This window comes from Lacerta agilis, chromosome 8 (assembly GCF_009819535.1).
Source record: "Lacerta agilis isolate rLacAgi1 chromosome 8, rLacAgi1.pri, whole genome shotgun sequence".
NCBI lineage: Eukaryota > Metazoa > Chordata > Lepidosauria > Squamata > Lacertidae > Lacerta > Lacerta agilis.
The window spans coordinates 47,489,627-47,507,376 of NC_046319.1; the positions used below are offsets into that span (position 1 = coordinate 47,489,627).

The 17,750-nt window shown below is 43.6% G+C and overlaps 1 protein-coding gene across 1 annotated transcript in view; it reads left to right on the plus strand.

Moving 5' to 3' along the window:
- The window catches only part of SMPD3 (sphingomyelin phosphodiesterase 3), a 113,496-nt gene that overhangs the window by 22,432 nt on the left and 73,314 nt on the right, over window positions 1-17,750 (plus strand). Inside the window, exon 2 of the mRNA XM_033157224.1 lies at window positions 15,115-15,209. The gene's annotated coding sequence lies outside the window, so the exon portion shown is untranslated. The remainder of the gene's footprint in view (window positions 1-15,114; window positions 15,210-17,750) is intronic.

Here is a 17,750-nt window from a genome sequence, read left to right on the forward strand (position 1 = left end):
ACCCTTGTAATAAAGCTGTGAGATGAGACTTTTAATTTTCACCCTCTCTCTGAGCTGATAGAAAAGCTTATGGTATGCCAATATGGTATGCCACCTCTTCCTCTTTTTGGTAATGTCTGTTGTTTCTAATCTTTTGCCATTACAGGCATGTCTGACTTACGCACAATTGACGCCACTTGTAGTACTTGAGGTGGACTTTCAGCTTCGAATTCACTATGTCTGGTAATTCCCATGGGTTTAAAAACTTCAAAAGTGATGACATGCTGGTGATGGATTTCTTACCCACCCTTCACCATAAGATCCCAGGGTGGATTACAATATAAAACGGCAATATTTAAATGCGTTAATATAATAGAGTGAGTGTCATGAGTAGCCCGGCTCCTCGCGAGGAGAGGGAGAGAGGGAGTCCTGCTCAGGAGCAGGGCAGGGAGAGCTGCTCTTCAAGGGAAGATAGCTCGCTAAGCTATAGGGAACCCGAGCCCCTTTTGCAAACAGACTCCTCCTCCTCCTCCAGTCTATCCCAGGAATTGTCTCCAAGCGAGGGAGCGGAGCAAGGGCTCCATGATGCTGCAGAAAGACCCAGCACCACCAGCCAGACGAGATCGGAAAGAAGCTCACAGCTTCCGACACAGGCACAGAGAAGGGGGGCTAGGGGACACAGGAGACATTGTTTCAGGGTGCCGAAAATTTGGTGTTGGGCGGGAAGCCGTAGGAATGTACTTCCGGATTCTGATAAGTGATTGAACGGTCATGTTTTTGACTATCTCCGCTTGTAAATAGCAATGCTTAATAAATAGCCTTAGTTTTCAAAAGAGGCTCTGTCGTTACTCATGAGCAATACTGGGGAAGATCCTGACAGTGAGTCTTTAAAAAACCCCACATATCTGAGGTGTCAAAAGCGGTGCTTCATCAGCATATGGTGAAAGCTATACAGTGATGATGCAAGACAGAAATTCAGGGCTGCAACAGAAAAAAACCATGTCGCAGGGTGGCCATTCTCCACACATATCAATGCATTTCCATCTGTCCCTCTCCCCAGACCACACCCTTCGGAGGCCTGCTCCATGCCACCCTCAAGGTACTTTTGATTGCCTAGAATGTGAGATAATGTCCCTTCCTTGTCTCAATGGAAGATGGCGAGAGGCCTGTCTCTGTGCAGAAACCTCTGACTTTTGCGAGGTTGGAATGCAGCCTGCTGCACAAAGCTAAGAGCCGCAACAGTTGCTTCACCCACTTTTGTCTGTGGCCCCACCAGTCCCTGACATGCAGCCCCTGGGCATTTGGTCCTCAGATGGAAAAACAGTTGTTCGTAACAGATTCATTACTTGTCTCTCAGGGTGACGTTTTATTTTTCAACACGTTTTATTTTTTACTTTTACTTTGCAGTACTGTTTAAAAGCTTTGCTGTACCCATGAAGGGAGAAAGAGGAGGGGGAGAACAGGAGATTGTTTGAGGCTTGAAAATGGAAATCTAAATATAGCACATGTCTAAATGGGAGCGTTGCTTATATTCCACCACCCTTCTCCTTCAGCAAGCAGGTTTTGCTGCCGATAACACTCCTGGGCAATTGCTTTCTTGATGCTGCGATTGCTGGTGAGAGGAGATAATTTATTCCAGGAGATCAGCAATGAAAAATGGGTGGGTTGTGGGATTTATTTATTTTTTGCGAAGCTGCTTTTTCAGGTATGCCACCCCCTGCCTCGCATAAGACTGTTTGCCACCCAGGGCTGTTGGGTCCATCTGATGCCAGAACTGCCTCTTAGCGATGCTTGAGGAATTTGATCTTTAACGCATTCCAAAATGAACTGATCTCCCATAAGTTGTTCTTAAGATTTTGCACTTCTCTGCAGACCGCGGCTCCAAAATGCATTAGAAAGTATTTTATTGTGGGCTGAAATACTTTCGGAAGTGAGTGATTTGAGGAAAAATATGTTTCAAGAAGAGTTTTGTGGCAAAGTATTTTCAAATGTATGTATTTAAATTCACATTTAAGTACAAATTTTCAACCATTATTTATTTCATAAAGTTTCTAAACACCTTTATTGTGTAAAAAAAAAACCCCTCCCTCAAAGATTAATGCAGATGCAAAACAGAACAGACTTCAGAATGAGCACATGGGAAACTGACCAATTTGTTACACCTGAACATCCTTTGGGGACTTGAGATGTGCAGGTCTGGGCGCAGCTGATGCCTCATTGGTGCCCCTTAATATATTGGTCATTTAAAAAAAACCGGCTTAGAGATATACAGATTTTCCCAGATGCATCGCTTTGTTCTGCTCTGAGTTCTGATTCTCCTGAGCATCCAGTTTAACTGGAATTTCTCATATTAATTCCAGCATTGGACCACACACTGCTTGCTGCAGCAGTTGATTCAGTTCATCCGTCATTCCTCCTCTGTGTTACCGGTGTGCGCATTGATACAACCCTGCCAAAAGGCTACCTAGCTGTGGTCCTAAGTACGATTTCTAGATTCTTGTTGTGCAATGTTTACCAAATGTGTGATTTCTTGATTATTGGTGCAGTGTTTTACCGAATGTACGGTTTCTAGATTAGCGTAGTTTTCGTGTTACCGGTAATTGCTAACAGAAAAAAAAACCTGTTTGCAATCCCATTAACCCAGAAAATTGAAATTGGGGACGGTATACTGCGGCATATACTTCCTGCAGTTTTCATAGGGGAACAGAAGCACCCATGTGTGGAAAGGGTGGAGGAGTAGCAACCTGGTCCGATGGCATTTGTTGTGTCACAGCACGTTCACTGGTGTGAATAAAATGTTGTGTGGCATGCCGGTATATTGGTCAAAAAGCTACATAACACACGTGCTTTTCCCCCTTAAAAATTGTTTAAGAGTACTCTCATTTTGACTCAATAAAATCACAATTTTATAGCTCAAACCGGGTGAAAAAAATACAGTAAATGGACAAAAGTACAAAGATTCACAAAATGTTTAGGGGTATGCATACCCCTGCATACCCCCCCTCCCCAGAAAAAAGCACTAGCTACCCCAGTATGAAAGGGGCATTAGAAAACAGGACAGAAGCACTAGCATGACAGGGAAATTACCACAATATTCCCTACATTTGAATGCACTCTAAGTGAAACTGAAATGGACAGATTTCACAGCCTAATGAACTTTCTGAGTTGGGGTTCACTGCTCCCCCTCCTTCGTTGCACCTTTTGTGTCTATGCAGCGGACATCCCTGGACAAAGCAGAATTAAATCAACAGGTAGGAAGTTCTTTGAGCTCCTGGATGTTCCCAGCTATTCTTAGGTGCCTGACCTTTCTTCAGAAGCAAGAGTGAACTTTATGTTGTCCCCTTGAATAATACAAAGTTAAATAGTACGAGGATGTTGAACATAGTTTTTAAGAATAACAATATGTATGCTTCCCTTCCCTTCTGACTGTACTATTTTTAAGCCAAATTCATTGAGATATGTTATAATTTTCCAGCTGTGAGCAGCTTAGCTAAGGTATAGGCAGTGCGAGGTCTGTTTCCTCTCTGTCTCTTTTCTAATAATTAGGAACCTAGCCAAGCAATACGGTAGAAGAAAACTTAATTTCTTCCTTTAATTTAATTTGAATAGAGAACACTGTTGGGAACATAGCAAATCCATCCTTTTTCATTCAGTAGTTTGGGAAGCTCTCCCAGATTCTACCGCCCAGAAACGTCTCCTAGTCAACGCAAGGGATGAAAAAGGAACATTCTCCAATTAGCATCCTACAGCAAAGCAGCAGTGCGTGTTGCTGACGAAACCCACGCGATGGAGCTTGTGCTGCTCAGATGCCCTCTTCCAAGCAGTGCTTTTTGATATTAGAACAGAGGGTGCGATGTTGAGCAATTAATGGATAGACTGGATGCTTAATTGATGAAGAAATAAATTTGAGCACCCGAAGATTTGAGCATTGTACACAGCGCATAACATGCCCAACCATTTAAGGCTGGCACGGGAGACCTGTTTCAGCCCAAAGGCTGAATTCCCTTTGGAGCAGCCTTCTAAGTGGCAGTAATAGGTGTGGCCTGCCCAAAACTAGGTAGAGCAGCACAATCAGCTGGATAGCTCAGTTGATTAGAGTGTGGGGCTGATGATGGCAAAGTTGAAGGTTCAGTTCCCATAAGGGACAGCTGCATATTCTTGGACTAAGAAGATCCTCAGGATCCCTTCCAGCTCTATGAATCTATGTGGCTCTTGCCATTATACAGCAGGCTGTAAATGCCACAGAAACACTAATAGTTTCTGCACACAACCTCTCCATCTTCTATCTTCTTGCAAGGGGCATCTTGTTCCCATTCATCAGTTCTCATAAGGATGGTTGTGGTGTCTCTTGAACCACTGGACTAAAGTAGCAGCAAATTCATGTGCCTGGCTGCCTGCTGTTACTCCATCCATGTACAAGGTGCTATACAAAGAACAACAGAGCACAGAGGAGGGAAGAAGGGGAGAGAAACATAATATCAGGCTCAACAGAGAGTGAAGAAGAGATAGCTGAAATGGAGTGAGAGCTGGAAGGGCGGCCGGGGGTGGGGTGGGGGGAGAAGAAAGACAAAAGATGTGAGAGGTTGGTCCATGTAGCCTACTACTGTCTACACTGACTAGCAGTGGCTCTCCAGGAGGTTTCCCGAGACTTACTTGAAGATGCAGACGGATGAACCTGAGACCTTCGGTATGCAAAGTTGTATCATTGGGTTGAATATTCAGTGACTGAAAGGAAATTTGCAGGAGAATAGTGCTTGAATTTGTTTTTACCCTAGTAGCAGCAAATCCAGGTTTTGAGGGGTTATTGAGCAGGACACCATCCATGGAGGTCCCCTCTCTCCATGAGCCTTCCACCTCAATGTCCTCATTTCCTGCTGCTGACATGCCTCACTGTTGCTTGCATGCCGGACAGTGCCAATGTGAACATAGGCAGGTCCAGGTCCTCCCTGCCATTGTTGTTTGTTTGCTCCTCCACTCTGGGCCAGAGCCAGAGGCAAGTGAACAAGCCGTTTGAAGTGGTGACCTGTTAGTGCTCCCACTGCTGGTCTGGAGGTCCTCAGCTGGTGCCAAATGATGCCCTTGACATCCATCTTGCACTGTAGCCAAGACAAAAATGTAGTACAACTTCCACGATTTCAACCGTGCACGGTTGAAGGCTGGTTGAAATTCAACAAGTTATATGCAAACTTAGAGCTTAAAAGCTCATTTTGCTCCAGGTTTTCCTGGCGTGGAAAGGGCTCTTAAGCTCTTTGCCTTGCTTAGGAGAAAAGACCTAATCGGCATGTGAGCTCAGGGATGCTCTTGCGAGATCTTGGACTGTGTGAGTTCCCATGGGAACTGCTGGCACCAGGTGTCTTATTGCACCAGGTATTCCCAGCACAGAAAGAGCTTTTAAGCTGTCTGCCTTGCTTGCCGGACAAGGCCCTCTTAGTGTGCTGGCTCCAGGAGGCAAGCGGTGCTTCCATGGTGGTGGTCACAAGGGGGCAGTTTGAGTATGCACATTTTTTCTGTATACATATATTCTGTATATACATATATTCTGTATATTTCTATATGCCCCCTTGGAACCAAACCTGTAGTGAGTTCATGGTTAGAACTTGGGTCTCTCTGCTCCAATTCCAGTACTATATGCATCCAGCAAATTATGCATCAAGAGAAACCTTTCCTTCCAAAATGTCTATGTCTTTCCTGAAGACAAAGAAGCAACCTTGGTTTTGTGCAGCTTAATGATGTATTTTACAAGCCAAGCAGGTCTATTGTTATTTCCTAAGAGGTTCCCTTTCAGCGTGCGCTGAATGTGTTCATTTAGGCTGCAATTGCACTTTTTATGCATTATTCTTGGGCCCCATTATTTTGCTTTTTGAGAAGAACAAGCCATTCTACTTCCCTGTTCTCTTGATGATAGATTCTAAGGCTCCTGCCCTGTTCAAGAGTGAATAGTGACATGAATTTGATGACTGTTTCTGGGATATAACTTATTGAATTGCAGTCATAGGAAATTCTGCTTACCCGGGAAAAAACCACAATATGCTCTCAGCTTGGAAGCAGGTTTTAAGTGACTTGGATTGTTAAAATTATTGTTGAGGTACTGAGAAGGACGGCTTCATTGCTAGACTGGTAAAGTTTCATAGCAATTTTGCATGCTGATAATTTTTTTTTTCCATTCAGAGGGCATATGACTCAAGCATCAGGGCTGTGCACCATAATTATGCCAAGGAGGGTTTATTTGCAGCCGTATTTCTGCCCTGCATGTACCAAGTACCAAGAAGAAAATCAGGCCTTAAGAGTGATGAGAATAAAGCCTAGGGGAGCGTACACATATTTAAACTGTTGCAGAAAATATGAACCTCTTTGTTATTAGTCTTGGCAGGAAACTGATTGCAGAAATGTCTCTGCTGACGTTTCTCAAAAGTATAGAGGTAGATTCAGGCCCCTCCTCCTGTCCTAAAAGCCCCACCTTGATTGATTGTAAACAGCTTGAGGCCATGCATGTTTCCTTCGAAGAAAAGCTTCAGTGAGACTTGTGGAGATGAAGAGCTTGTGAATATTAGTGTGATGTAAAACACTGAAGAATGCTGTTGTTTAGTAGACTGTACTTTTATGTAATCAAAATGACAGAAGGGATTTCAAGGACCATCTAGTCCACCCCCTGCCAATGTAAATAATCTGCAGCTGCCGGTAGGTGGCCATTTCGGTCCTGTTCTGGGCTTGTCACATTCAGTGCTGCCTCTGCTCTGCCATAATTCAGCTTCCACTAAAACCCGTGTTCTTTATCTTGAGATCCACTATGACTGAAACTCACTAAATTAATTATGTAATCAATAACACAATTGATTTCAATGCATCTCCATGGAAGAGAAACTTTAAAAACAATGCAAAAACGAAAAACACCGAGGAGCATCTGCAGACTGAAGAAACGATAGCAAATACTATTTTGCATTCGCTACCATGATTTCCATTCCTAACCTCCAACAAACATGCAAATTGCAGCATTTTCCACTACCATTTTCATTTCTAATGGAATTCTCCAACATCCCTAGTGGCCATCAGAAATAGAAAGAACCACCTTCTGTCAGCCTATTTGCTGCATCTTTAATGCAATTTGCGAAAGCAAGCCTGCCCTACACTAGTAGCATAAGGGTCTTAAACCATACCTAAGATGCTTCCAGTATTTAATAATGTATTTATATATAAACCACCCTTCCCTCTCAGGATCTCAGGATGGCATACATGGCTCTTCCGCTCCTATATGATCCTCACAACTATCCTAAAGATGGTGACTTGCCTAAGGAGCACCTAGTGCATGGGTAGCCAGTCTGGTGCCCTCTATGTGGGCTGCAACTTCAGTCATCTCTGCCTATTGACCATGCCAGCTGAGGCTGATGGGAGTTGTAGTCCAAAACATCTGGAGGGTGCTACATTGGCTACACCTGACCTAGAGAATGTTATATCTGCATGATTTGAATCTGGGTCTCCTCAGTCATTGTATCTGGCATTGTATCAACTGTTTTAAAAGATTGTCCATGTAGGGACAATATTGCAGCCTGGGGGTTCTAGTCAGCTAAGTGTTTTTCAGACTCAGTGCTCTTAATGAAACTAAGTTGGTCCTGACCATAAACGTCAATGTGTCTGCTCTGAGTAGGACTAGAATTCCACCCTGGGTTAATGGACTCCCAATATCTGACCGAGACTCCTCCATTACTTTCAGAGGGTAGCATGATGCAATCTAAGATTTTTCAGGTAGGTAGATTTACCTTAAAGAAGAGACATGTGGAGGTGGTGGGTTTACCTTAAAGACAAAGTGTTTGAGGGTGTTTTTTTTTAAACAAAACAAAACAAAACAACAACAACAACAACAACAACAACAACAACAACAACAACAACAACTGGCCAATAGAGGCAGCAAATGCTACACCATAGCACAGTGTCATCTCAAATTACAAAAGAAACACAACAGGGCTACTGAGGGCAGCCAAACTGGTGCCTGAAGTGGTGCCAAAGCTGTTATTTTATGCAAAATGAAAAACAAAAAAAGCCATTTTATATTTAAGGGAAGCCTAAAAAGGTAAAGGTAAAGGACCCCTGACAGTTAAGTCCAGTCGCAAATGACTCTGGGGTTGTGGCGCTCATCTCGCTTTACTGGCCGAGGGAGCCGATGTTTGTCCGCAGACAGTTTTTCTGGGTCATGTGGCCAACCTGACTAAGCCGCTTCTGGCGCAACCAGAGCAGCTCATGGAAATGCCGTTTACCTTCCCTTATCTACTTGCACTTTGATGTGCTTTCGAACTGCTAGGTTGGCAGGAGCTGGGACCAAGCAATGGGAGCTCACCCCGTCACAGGGATTTGAACCACTGAACTTCTAATCGGCAAGCCCAAGGCTCAGTGGTTTAGACCACAGTGCCACCCGCGTCCCTATTCAGTTCTTATTTAGAGGCAAACTTTCTTAATACACACTTTCCAAACCAATATACAAATGGAAACACAACCATCCTTTGAATGTTGCACTTTGGTAAACTTTGCATAAAAATGCTATAAAATAAAATAAAATAAATGCATACATTTGTGAAAACAACATACTCCAAATGCATTTTATTTGGGAAATTGTTTTGCCAAATTGTGTATGTTGGGCAAAGGTGCACATAAAAATGTGTATATTGGGAGAAATTTGCACTAAAATGATGAATTATGGAGAACTAAACCTAAGACTGCAAAAATGAGACCCCCCCCCCTTTTTGTTTTAGAAAAACTAACATAGGCAGATTCACCCATCCCTCTGGGTGGGTAGGTGTTCACCACTAATGTTTGTAATTACTTGGTCCAGAGTACAGATTTGTTCTAATGTATTATGAATCAAGCATTTATTCCCCACGAAGTTCTTCTCTGGCTTGAACTTTTCAAAAACATGTTTCTGCAAAATGTGCTAGCAATGACTTTTCAGGTGTCCCTTAAGATTTCATTTATTTATTGTCCAAGACCTGGACATGAAGTACAGTCGTTGCTCATACACAGCTGTGAAAAAGCCCCCTAAAGCTTATATATCTTCATGCTCCAGGGAAATGTGCTCAGCTCTCTAACTCCCATGGCTCAGAAGCCTTTCCTGAGCGGTGTCCTGTATCAGTAGTTCAGGGAGTGCACAGTTCCCTGGAGAGAGAGGGGGGGGGAGATGCATCTGTGGGAGAGATCAGGGGTCTGTTTCACCTGCAATTACTGTCCAGGACTTAGGCAACTGTCTCTCTCTCTCCTATTCCTCCCACATCCCTATATATTTTCATTGGAAAATTGAGGTGTTTCAGCAACAACATGGAGAGCAGAATGAGTCTCACAACACTACACAGCTGGAGATAGCTCTCAGAAAAGATGTGAACTTTTGGCTCGTAATCACCAAGCAAATTCCAAATTTATCTGAGTGGTTCCCACCCATCACAGGTTTAGCTGTGTTGTCAGGGCAGATGCTGAGAGGGGCGTATGTGTTTATTTTAGCTCAGTGATAGAGTCCATACCTTACGTGCAAAAGCTCCCAGATTCAATCCCCAGGATCTCCAGACAAGGCTGAAAGAGATCCCTGCCTGAAACCATGGAGAGCAGCTGCCCGTCAGTGTAAACAATACTGAGCTAGATGGACCTCTAGTCTGACAATGGACAATGGAACTACTAAGAGGGCCCCCTCTGGCAGTCCTTGCAGCCGAGGGGGGTCTGTAGGGAAGGAGGCAATTTTTCAGCTCTTTGGAGCCTAAGTTGTTTGGGGTTTAAATGCTAATGTGAGCGCCTTGGATTGGGCCTAGAAACAAACTGGCAATCGGTGCAGCTATTTTAGAATAGGGGTTACACGAGTTCTAAATGGAACACCAGCTGCATTTTGGACTCTTCTTATAAAGAAGGTGCTACCAACTAGAGCCACTTTGCTTGTGTCTTGATATTGGCAGAGACTTTTTGCTAAACATCTCTCATTGGCATGTCCTCCCGTTTCTCGAGACTGCTGCCTCCTTCATTTTACTGAGGAGAGCACTGTTTTATTTATCTGCTTGCACATTCCGGTTGCTAAATTTAGGGGTAGGGAGAAAAACTTTAAAATGCAAATATTTGGCTACCCAGCTACAGCGTTTTGCTTCTCAAATGTGTCTTTTAGGATTTTAAAAAAATGGAATGCAGTGGAAATGTACAAAGAGTGGTCTCTCTTGCTGTGTCCTGTTAGGACAATGGCCTTCTATCATGTATAGGTAACTTTAACTGTGCAAATTCTGCTCCACAGAGGAAACAGTGAGCAAATCACCAGAAAGGATGGACTCTTTGAGCTGAAGTGCATGAGCAGATGTGCCCCACAGTAGGGATGTGCAGTGACCACAGGATTTGTTTTGGATCCTGGTTTGGTGCTTTGGGAAACAGGCAAAAAATAATCAAAATTATATTTCATTTAATAATGTGAATACCTTTGCTTTAAACGTATTAGGCTACCTGGGTGTGATCAAGCCAAAGTTAAGCACCGAAAGTGTGGTTTTCAATGGAGCTCTGCTTAGAAGAGCTAGTATCTTGATCGTGCTCTCTGAATTTAAGTGTTGTCCCCATCTTAATCCCCATACCAGACCAAGCTCTCTGAAATAAATTGGAACTGGGCAAGGAAGGGTCACGCATCCAGCTAGCACCTCAGAAATATTGTGAGCAGCAGCTTATAGGAATCCTTCCTACACATTTGGGGCAGGGAGGAGAAATGTTTTTGTTTTGACCCAGTTGTACAAAGAATGCCTTCATCTTATCACGTGGAGAATAAAACTGGTCTCTGGCACTCCCCAGAATATCTTTATCTTGGCCCAGCCAATGAGAAGAAGAAGAGAAGAAGAGTTTGGATTTGATATCCCGCTTTTCACTACCCGAAGGAGTCTCAAAGCGGCTAACATTCTCCTTTCCCCTCCTCCCCCACAACAAACACTCTGTGAGGTGAGTGGGGCTGAGAGACTTCAAAGAAGTGTGACTAGCCCAAGGTCACCCAGCAGCTGCATGTGGAGGAGCGGAGACACGAACCCGGTTCACCAGATTACGAGTCCACCGCTCTTAACCACTACACGAGCATGGGCAGTTTGTATGGAAACCCAAGCAGGAGGCTGAATCAGGAGCCAAGGGAGTTTATTTCCAAGAAGGAGGTTTGTTCCAAGCAGAGGCAGGCAGATGTAGGTGCTCAGGCATGAACAGCACCTTGGGCAGCTCCATGGGAGATCAGGATGGTAGCTAACATGAGCAGGATAGCCTTGGATGTTGCTTCAACAGCAGTGTGGAATTCATTGAAGCCGTGTGCTGACATATCAGCATGATAATCTAAGATGTTGCTTCAGCAGCAGGCTGAATAGGCCACATCTCTGCCCCCACAAGCAGAACCTTCTTGTATTTAAAGAGGTGTTTTTTAACAGCAGTGGCTCTGATTGTATTGAGGAGGGGAATAGTATACCTGAAGGAGCATCTCCATCCCCATCGTTCATCTTGGACACTGAGGTCCAGCTCCGAGGGCCTTCTGGCGGTTCCCTCACTGCGAGAAGTGAAGTTGCAGGGAACCAGGCAGAGGGCCTTCTCGGTGGTGGCACCCACCCTGTGGAACGTCCTCCCATCAGATGTCAAGGAAATAAACAACTGCCTGACTTTTAGAAGACATCTGAAGGCAGCCCTGTTTAAGGAAGTTTTTAATGTGTGATGTTTTGTTGTGTTTTTAATATTCTGTTGGGAGCTGCCCAGAGTGGCTGGGGAAACCCAACCATATGGCGGGGTATAAATAATAAATTATAATTATTATAGTGGCTTGGTCGTGGTTTCTGGGGTGGATCTTGAGAACCAGAAGATGATGTCAATGTGATATCTTCAGATCATAGAACGAACTACCAGGGTTCCACAGGCTCACATGCCTCGGGGAACGAATATTCGGGGTCTGCACTGGGTGTGAATCCTTCCCTCAGCCACTCCATTAGAGTCTATAGTTTTATCACCTGAATGTGGAAAGCTTAACCCCAGGATCACTAAAATCCTTAGTGAAACCAACTTGAAAGATGGCGGGACAGAGCTGGGGAAGGGCTGTAGCTGAGTGAAAGAGCACATGCTTTGCAAGCGAAAGGTTGCAGGTTCCATACCTGCCATCTCCAGGTTGGGCTGAGAAGCCCTAGAGAACCACTGCCCCTCATTGTTGACAATATTATCCAGATTGACCAATGCTCTGACTCAGTATATGTTCTGATGACAAAAAGTCCATGAGACCTACAGTCTTCTGGAAGCACCCTGAATGCCATTTTTTCAAAGCAAGGGTGCTGTTTCTTTTGCAATCTCCAGTATTAATCCAATGAAAAATCAAGGGTGTGTAGTTTGCTTTCACATAGAAGGCTTTGGGAAATTCAGGGCATTTTCTCTTGATGTAACTAAATTACATTCTCCAGCTTTTCGGTGCTTGTGTATGAATGCGTGCCCTTGCTTTGAAATGTCCCGTGAGGCATGGAACGATTTCATCAAGAAAAACCCACAAAATCTCCACCCACCCCTGTCTCTTCTTGCCTGGCAAATGTCCAGCTGAGGAACCTGGACAATCTCAGGCAGAATCATGTCTCTCTGCCTAGCATCTCCTACATTCCTCTCTGGTTATTGCTACTCTAGGAGTGTTCAAATCAAGTACAGTAGCTCCATGGGAGAGCAGCTGCTTTGTGTGCAGGAGATCCCAAGTTCGATCCCTGGTATCTCCAGGAAGGTCTGGGAGAGATCCCTTGTCAAAAACCTGGGGAAGCCCTGCCAGTCAGTGTAAACAGCACTGAGCTAGATGGGACAATAGTATAAGGCAGCTTCCTACATTCAAGTCCTGAATTCAGTCCTGCTATGTTTGTGTATCTGTACTTGGGGTGAACTGTGAGTGACTTTCTGCTATATGGACTGTAGCTTGATTCTCCCTTGCTGACTGCAGCCAATTTCCATCCTCATCGCAATCTGTAAATGTGCAAATGTTTTCACGAAGACTTCTGGTGCTCACTTCCTCTGAAAGACACCAGCCTTGGCAATTGTGCAGTGAACTTCCAACGGCTTGACAGAAACTATTCAGCGGAGGGAGGGGGGAGTATTTTCACACATCAACATAGTTTCTTCGTCTAAAACAAAACAAAACAAAAATCAATAGCAATTCTTGCTGCTGGACCAACAGGGGGAATATCTGTTTACAGTCCTTACTGCCTCATAACTCCTGGATTTGATTCTACCTGGTCCATGGAGGGAAACTTTAACACTTAGCTGGTTGACGGAGCCACTCCTGGGGGTTCTGCTCTCTTATCGCCTATAGCCATATCATAATTAGAAAAGAGAACCAATGTAACTCCACACCCATCGATTAAACCAAGGATGACACACTGGTATATTTTAATTGGGAGAAAGTGGGCAGGAAAGATTCCCTTGTGGTTTAGGCCAGGGAACTAACTACGTATGAGTTTATGTATCGGTGTATATGTCATCAGAATCACTTAAGAATGCATTTTCCCAATTTACAATTTTTAAATGATTTTTAAAATATATTTATATTATATAAAACATATTCATTGTTCCTAATAATATGCAGAGATGTTTAGTATAATGGTATACAACACTGCAATAATGCACAGTTATATGAATAGCCTATGAATTCTAAAAAAATGCAAGTTTAATATTTTATTTAAAAGTCACATCATCAGTCATTTAAATATATTTCAATATTAATCTTCTTCTTCATCATCATCATTTCCCAAGTTATTTTACTATTTCATCTACATTCCCTACTCTTAGACTCCCCCCAGCAGAGACTATGGGTTCACTGAGTCTTGTTCTTTGTTGTGCCAGTGTAAAATAAACAAACTCATTTTTTAAAACTACAATCCCCCCACCCTCATTGTTCCCCTATTAACATGTGTGTTGCTAAATTTTCTCTTGCTGATTTCACTCCCCATACGGTGACGACATGGCTTACCTGCAGAAAGTCCCCAGTTTAATCCTTGGCATCTCTAGTTTACAAAAGGGAGCATGGAGTAGGTGATCATAAGGGCGGGATTTGGGAGCGGGGACTCCTGCATGAGAGTGTGGAGAGCAAGTGTGGGTGAACCTGCCAATTGTGGTCTGCATGCCCAGGCATCCCCCCACCCTATGGGCTGCCAAAATTCCATGAATAATGAGACATGACACCAGTGTTTGGGTCAAATCAGGCCACAACTTTTATTGACCATAGATGTAAGATGTTTGGCATAGGCATTGGGAGCCAGTGTGGTGTAGTGGTTAGGAGTGGTAGACTCGTAATCTGGTGAACCGGGTTCGCGTCTCTGCTCCTCCACATGCGGCTGCTGGGTGACCTTGGGCTAGTCACACTTCTTTGAAGTCTCTCAGCCCCACTCACCTCACAGAGTGTTTGTTGTGGGGGAGGAAGGGAAAGGAGAATGTTAGCTGCTTTGAGACTCCTTTAAATGTGAACTGACTCCAATTTATCCCTCATCCCTAGCGGAGTGTTCCATCTAATTCTGGTGTAGCCTATGGACAAGTAACGCTGACCAGTCATAAGGCACATGGATGGGTGTCCTTTTCTAGCTCTGCGTTATCTTTTTGAGTTGGAACATATTATTTCATCCTTGTATCATTTAACAAACTCATAAAATAAATCATAGAAACCTTATGCTCTGGTTTTGATAGGTCAAAGTCATTTCTTTTGAACTTGGCTATTTAATTTTTGTCCACTGTAGGCAATTTTTTCTTAGAAATTCCTTGTGGAATCTTCCTGCCTTCCTTCCTTTTCCTCTCTCTCTTCCTCCCTCCTTGTGCATCCCTTGATTCCATGAATGTCAGATTTCCCATATGAATCAGACTCGCATATTAAATCAGCACTGAAAAAACCAAACAACAATAACAAAGATGCACAATTTTAGCAATGTTTTCCAGAAATAACTGAAATGTGGCTGAGAAGTGTTCAAAATAAAATGGAAACTGTGCAAGTTCAGGCAGAGAAATAAATACAGCCATGGATAACAAAAGGTCTCACAAAGAAGCACATAATGATTTTACATTTCACGCTGGGACATAATCCAGCATGATTGTAACTCAGAGAGGGAGAGAGATGTCTTGCTCATTCCCAAATCTTCACAACATTGAATTATATTCATTTTATTTCAGGAAAGGAACCCGACTTTAACAAGCTTATGCTACAGAAGGAAAGGCTGAATGAATCTTGAAACAGGGAGCCCAAGACAGTAACAGGTCTTTTTCAGGTGAGTCACTTGTTTCTATAGTTTATCAGAATTTCAAAATGTAGCCTTAGAAATGATTGTTTAGGGAGTTAAGTTCACCTTAGAACTTAAATACCTGCGATACTAATTTTGTCTGTCCAGGTGGCTATTATATTCCAGGGGAGCATTCAGGTTGTGCAGTTCCACTCCCGCCCCCATGCTGAAGTGGTCCAACACAAAAGCTGTGGCATTTCTATGGAAAGTCAAAGGAAACAAAGATAAGCACAGCGACCATTTGCAGTGTTGTGAACAACATAATCTAATTAGTAATTTCACATCTGTGGTGGGAAAGGAAACCTTGGTTTTGACTGAGAGCTCTAAGCATTCAAATCAAACTTGCTGATAAATTCTAATTCAACAGTTTTTACCATAGACACTCCCTTTGAAATATTTTTTTGTTGGAATTTGATGACTGTGAGGCCAACTGCAGAGTATCCTGGGTGACTGAAATTTTATCCCTCTGGATTCTGAATGTTGCCATTTTTTATGTCTAAATTGGGTCCACTTTATGCCCTTGCATGGAGATTGGCCCTGTTTGTGGTATAGAAGGAGGTCAGTAGGGTATGAAATCTCAATGACTCAGGAAAAAATATTTCTTTTTAATTACATGGACCCTCTTTATACAGTTAATATGTGAAGGTGACTCACACCACGAGAACATGGTACCAGTGTTCCTGCTTCAAATCTACAACATTGGCTCTGGTTTGGGAATTACAGGAAAAATATTTTAAGAGACTTTGTACCTAGTCCAACCCCTATAGCAGGGATGGGGAACCTCAGGCCCCAGGTTGATTGAAGCCCTCTAGGCTTCTCTGTCTGGCCCTCAGAACTTTTCCCAGGCCACACCCCTCACTGGCCCTGCTCCAAATCCCAAGTCTTTTTCCTTGGCTTGAACTCTGGTAATGCCTCTTGCAAGTCAGGATGGTGAATAGAGAGGGGTGTGCTTGTGTGTGCCGTAGGTGAAATGTACACGTGTTGCTCCACCCACTTTTGCCTCTGGCCCCACCCACCACTGGCATGTGGCTCTGGTAAGTTTTCCCAAAGGGAATGTGGCCCTTGAGCTGGAAAGGACCTCATCCCTGAGATATGGGAAACACCCAACAGATGCCTGCCTCCTTTCTCTTTGAAGTCTTCCAGCAAGGGAAGGCCCTTCAGGCAACACCAGAGAGCAAGGCTTTGGATGAAGGTGCAGTATGATGAGGTAACAATGACATGGAGAGAAACCATGGGGGGGGGGGTTCCATTTTCAGTGGCCTTCCTGTGTTGCCCCAAGTTTGTAGATCTTACTCAGGCAGGGAATGATGCTCGGCTCCTGCATTTCCTTGGGCTTTTGGATGCATTAAAAAAAACAAAAAAAGCTTTCTGTTGTAGTATTTCATCTCCTATTGCCTGTGAATTGTATTTTAAGATATGTGTTTTTCATTAGCCAATCTGACCCTCAGGGGAAAGTGCCTTGCATTTTACAGGATTGCATTCTGCACAGAGAAAGGTAGCTCACGGACGTTGGGTGCTTATTCTTTCCTTTGCTCTCCGTACAAAACGTGCGAGGTTATGATTTCCAGCCTCTGCTCTGCCAGTGAAGGAAACCAGGCCATGTGTGAAAGAACAAATCTTGCTCGCTGTTAGCATTTGACCTTTTAGAAAACTGATTTCCCCAATTTCCTGATCCAGGCATTGAGGAAGTCTTACCAAGGGAACATTCACAGAGTATTCGGGGAGGAAAGAAAGAAAGAAGAATCATTAATAATTCAAATTGCCTGAATTAAGGCAGCAGGTCCATTCTTTATGCAGTGTTTGAATTAGTATAATCTTATTTCCTTTATTTCCTGTGCAACCTTTTATTAAATCCCATTTTGTCACTGCACAGCATTAGGTCTCTCCCCTCCCACCACCCTTTGAAAGAGGAGATACTGTAAGTGGAAGAGCTTCCCAAATACTCCTCATCCAAATTTCTCCCCAGATAAATTGTTTATTTTAAGCATGAAAACATTTACCATTCCTCAACAAGTCCAATGTAGCTAACAATATAATTTAAAACAATAGCTCAACAGGTGGTTTTTTTTTAATGACAACAGCAATAAAGGAGACAAAAATGAAGCTTTACTCAAAGCACACCCATTGAAATTAATGGAGTTTACCTAGTCATATCTATTAATTTTCATGGGTCTATCCCGAATAAACTCTGTTGAATACCACCCTATGGTTCCAAGGCAGGAATAGGGAACCTCCAGGCCAGGGGTTGAATGTGGCCCTCCAGGCCTCACTATCTGGCCCTTAGAACTCTCCCCAGACCACCCTGCCTCTCTAGCAAACACACTCTTTACTGGCCCCTGCTTTGTACCATCCTTGAGTGCTTATGCCTTTGAACATAGGCACTGCAGAAGGTTGCTCACAAGGTGAGGCTGTCCTTGGGCTGAAAAGGGTTTCACCCTCACCCTCCTTGAACAAATGATTAAAATGAACACCCATCGACACTCCCCCCCCCCCCGGTCCTCATATTAGTCATTAACCCCCCCAATGTGC